We start from the raw sequence: 5,104 nt of genomic DNA on the forward strand, positions 1-5,104 counted from the left end.
GGCTAACACCTACTTATCCTATGCATGATTCAACTGCTAGATTTTATCTAGGTAGCTTGAAAATGTATGATAAATTTCCATTCATGTGGGGAATTGTTAGAAAAATTGAATGAGAAATTACGCAACAAACTATAGTGTTTAGAGTGCTCGAATGGTTAAATAATTAAAGTAAACAAAAGTCTTATTTTGTTAATTTTTTTTTTTTAATTGAATTGAAATAGAAAATTAAACACAATTTTAGTTACAAATTTTGTGTTTAATATTGATTTTAATTCAACAATTAAAGTGTTGTTTTTGTAATCACCATAAATTGTAATTATGGTGAGAGTTACAAGTTTGTACTATAAATATAATGATCTTGTACTTGGTAAAGGCCATGGAAAAACTCTTTACTCTTCTCCCTTTCTAACACAACGTTTTCTAGCATGTATCAAGATAATATCCGGACCTTGTTGAGTTCGGCGATCTTGAAGAACCGTTCTTGTTGTTGTATCCTGGAAAACAAACACCCAGAGTGGGTCGAATTTGTTTTAAGGAAACTGTGTCAAACACAGGCCTCAGCTTTTGTTAATTTTCTGTTTCGTTTTCGTTTATCCTTGATATAGTTTCCTATAGACACAACATGTGAGCATCGAATTTTCCAAAAAATTGATTTTGCTTTCTAAAATTGAATGCTAAAAATTGATTGGGCTCCCTTTGTGGCCGTGTTCGATCGCCCACCTTGTACACCCTCAAAGACACCCATATACCCACCACATATATAAACTCTTTTCTTTATACTTTAACCATCGCACCTTGTGTCGCCAACCACCACCTGATATCATCGTTCCTGCCATACTCGTCAACCACGAGACCAGACCAACCCCTGTTTTACCGGAGAAATAGAAGAGAAAAAGAAGAGGAGCGCTTTTCTTTATTGTTGGTTGTACTCACAAAAACGCAGGCATAAAAGAAAAGAAATATGGCAAAATTTAAAATGGGGTATCTAATTTCTTAATTTTAAAGGATCTTAAATTTGGGCTAGGATAAGAATTCTTTTGGGCTAAAGTATATCCACATATTTGACTTTTTTGACATTACGTAAATGTTCTAAAATTAAAAACTCCCTATAGTTTGTTGAAAAAGTATAAGCATTAAAGCATATCATCCTTAATGAATAAGTCTATATATGTATTAAAAAAAGTCTTATATTAACAAGGATAATTTTCTATATTAATATCGTTAGATACACATTTAAAAAGTGATATCCATTAACAAATTCACTTACATAATTAATTTTATCTAAAACATTTGAAAATATACATGTGTGTATTTTTTTTAAAAAGTTAATGAACTTTTTCCATTTAAAAAAGTTGGCCCCTAACTAAAGTGACAAATAGTTGTAATTTCATTTTGTGCTAACCCTTTGAACTGACATATACCCGAATTTTTTCTCTAGAAAAACATCATACGCTCTTTTCACCTATATTCATTACCACATAAATACATATGTTTTCCCTATAAATATACAGTTATTGTTTATTATCTTATAGCATTAATAAATTATGACCTTTTACGTAAGGATGTATATTTTACGATGGCTATTGATGTGAACCTTCCACTCTACCATTCACATACTTAGGGGTCCCAGTCGGCGCAAATATGAACTTGAAAAAAAATTGGGCTCCAGTTCTGGATAGATTTCAATCCAAATTGTCAAAATGGAAGTCAAAAACCTTATCTTTTGGAGGTAGATTGACACTCATAAATTCGGTGTTAGGAAACCTTCCATCTTATTATCTTTCCTTATTCGTGGCATCTGAGGGCATTATTGACACATTGGAAAAACTAAGGAATCGGTTTCTGTGGGGAGGATCAGATGAAAAGAAAGTGGTCCATTGGATATCGTGGGATATGGTAACAGTATCAAAGGAATCTGGTGGGTTAGGTGTCGGTACAATAAAAGCACTAAACGTCTCTCTAATAACAAAGTGGTGGTGGAGGTTGAGAACCAAGCAGGATCAGTTATGGGCTGATGTGATAACAAGTGTGCACAATCTAAGGTCGAAACCTGATGACTGTTACTCTAAAAAGTCGTTACCTGGGGTATGGAATAACATCGCTGGAATTGGAAATGATCTAAAGAAAAAGAATATCCAAGTTCAAACTGTGTTAGACAAACGAATAGTAAATAATGGTGTTATATGGAGATGTGGGCTCACCCCGGATGGCTCTTTCACAGTAAATGCCCTTAGATCAAGATGGGACTACCGGACTCCATTAACCAACAGAAATTTCCACTGGGTAAAAGAAATCTCACTCAAAGTCTCTTGCTTTATTTGGAGAGCACAATGGGGCAGAATCCCAACAGCTAAGGAGTTAGTAAAAAGAGGGGTTAACATGGAAAATTTAACTTGCCAGATGTGCAATGTGAAGGAAGAAACCGCTGATCATATTCTTGTAGATTGTGCTTATGCAAAGAAGGTCATGGAAGGAGTAATGAGATGGTGCAAGGTGCATACTCATATGGAAGATCTCCAAGCGGTGTCGGACGTTCTGAACCTTGCCAATAAATGGGGAACGTGTACTAAAAAGCGGAAGATATTTCTGGCAATCTGTTGTTCTACACTATGGAGAATCTGGATAGCAAGGAATGAAAACGTCTTCAAAAGGAACCGGCTACCACCCGAAAAAGTTATTGAATATGTCAAATCAGTAACCTTTCTTTGGGTAAAGAACAGGAGAACCAAGATGAATTTAATCTAGGCAAATTGGTCTCAATGCCCTTTTTTCTTTTAGTTGTTCGTCTTTTTTATTCTCTATCTGTTTCTTTGTATTGCCACTGATCTGTGGCTGCAACTTTGTTTTCCATGTTTTCTTTTTCTTTTATATATAAATTTATTTGCCGGTTCCAAAAAAAAATATTGATGCTCATTTGTTAATTTTCAATTATTTATGAAGTAACCGTTAAGATCAATTACGATTATGTGTTTTGTAATTAAAGACTTCATATAGAAATTTATTTGTAATGAAACACGAATAGTAACAGTCATTCAAGCGATGCTAAGCGTCATTCAACTGTCGACACTTGAGTGATTTTGTGAGCCGTTGTTTTTTCCTTTTTTTTTCACTTTTGTTATGGAGCCATCAAGCAATTTCCATAATGATTCTGATGTTTCATGTTTGTTTAATCATGAAATCCACGCAAATTAGATCTATTAATCATTTTTTTTGTTGTTGATGAGTGTTTGTGTTACTATTTAATCTGGAAATCAGAACTTCATTTACACATTGTTGCACCACATATGTGATGAAATGCTTGCATGATATTACAGCACTTTATTTCACATTTTCACATTAAATTTTACCAAATTTGGACACCCACCTGCGAGTGATTCAATGCCATGATCAGAAACAGGGCAAGTTTTGATACAGAGCTTCTTCAAAGCTGTGCATATCTCAATTATGCAGGAAATCTCAGCATCCCCAAAAGCTCTTGAATGTTAGGGTACTGTTTTCTAACCATCGATGTGAAGCTTTATAGAAAGATGACAATTTTAATCAACAGAAATTAACACCGAATTTGAACAATATGGTGTTTTCACTCTTCGGTAGTAAGGGAAAAAAGAAAGGATGATTCAAGAATGAATTAAAAACGATCACGGTGGGACTCGAACCCACAATCTCCCGCTCCGGAGGCGAGCGCCTTATCCATTAGGCCACGCGATCTTATGTGCTGATTTGTCATTTACATTTATTATAATATATGCGTCATAAAATTACTTTCAATAAATTTTGTTAGATATATACAATATACATTGACCATATTTAATATTTTTGTACACTAATGCTGTTTTGTTTTCTGATAATGTCATGTCTTGTCAAATAGTCTAGCCTTAATAATCAATTTATACCATCGCAATAAAATCGACTATCCTAAAATAAACAAAAAGTTACAATATTAGACTGGATGAGCTGGTCATTTCATTGCGATGGAAAACAGCAAACTGTAGGCGGAAGGAACCAACGTCTAAGGAGTAAACACTCCATACTTTTTTAATTTTTATCCATTCTCTTCTCTCAACGAATGTAATATTTTAAAAAATTAACAAACCTAATGATCAAAAAGTAGAAAATATATATATAAAAATGTTTTTTAATCTAATTTCAAGCCATTTGGTCTTTCATTTATTCATTTTTACAACAAAATGAATTTCAACAATACCACCTAAATTTCGATCGAATAAAATCTTGTGCAGTTAGTTCAAACATACCAACTATAAAAAAAAAAAAATTCTTTCGATTCGATAGTGACATATCATTACCAATTAGACGCATGTTCAAATACAATGAGTTATCAACATTATCGTATACAAAAAACATATAAAACATATAATACAAAGATCTGAATCATGCGTTCCAATCATTCTATAGTTATGTTATCTCTTATCTACTTGCTTTATACTCTATGGGTTTAACTAAATTAAAAATACACACAATAATAGAAGTAACCTACGAGAGCTTAGTGAGTAACCCTAACAACATTATGTGTGATAACCATCCATTTTATTAATTAACTAGGCAAATACTCGCGCGTTGCACAGAAACATCTACATAATTGAAATCTTTACAAATATATGTTTTTTTTAATATAACAATAACGTTGTTGTTAAATGTGATATAATAATTCATATATACTAAATTGATATAATATATTGATTATTTTGAATTATATGATAATATATACATCTATTATAACTGTATAATCTCAACCGTTTTAATGACTTATACATGCAAGTTACTCATCAATAAAATTAAATATAATATATGACTTAATGCTATTTATAGTTTTTGTTATTGTTAATTAATTTTTTAAAATTTATTTTTTAATGTTTTAATTTTTATCATTATAATTATTTAAAACATTAGACACTGTTTTTTTATTTTAAAGGTAATAACATAATCATTTATATAGAGTTATTTTTAACTATTGTTATTGTAAGTTATTTTAAGCTACTTATTTGAAAACTTTTAACGATTATACAAATATCTTTAAGAAATAATTTAGTTAAATTGATATTATAAGTTAGTTTATGCCTTTAGTACTACGATTTATCATTTTTAA

General features: G+C 31.5%; 1 non-coding gene across 1 annotated transcript; it reads right to left on the minus strand.

Annotated features, from left to right (window-relative positions):
• Window positions 1-3,635: 3,635 nt before the first annotated feature.
• TRNAR-CCG (transfer RNA arginine (anticodon CCG)) lies at window positions 3,636-3,708 on the minus strand. The gene has a single exon. It is a non-coding gene; the product is annotated as a tRNA-Arg (tRNA).
• Window positions 3,709-5,104: the final 1,396 nt, after the last annotated feature.

Source organism: Lactuca sativa, chromosome 9, assembly GCF_002870075.4.
Source record: "Lactuca sativa cultivar Salinas chromosome 9, Lsat_Salinas_v11, whole genome shotgun sequence".
Lineage (NCBI taxonomy): Eukaryota > Viridiplantae > Streptophyta > Magnoliopsida > Asterales > Asteraceae > Lactuca > Lactuca sativa.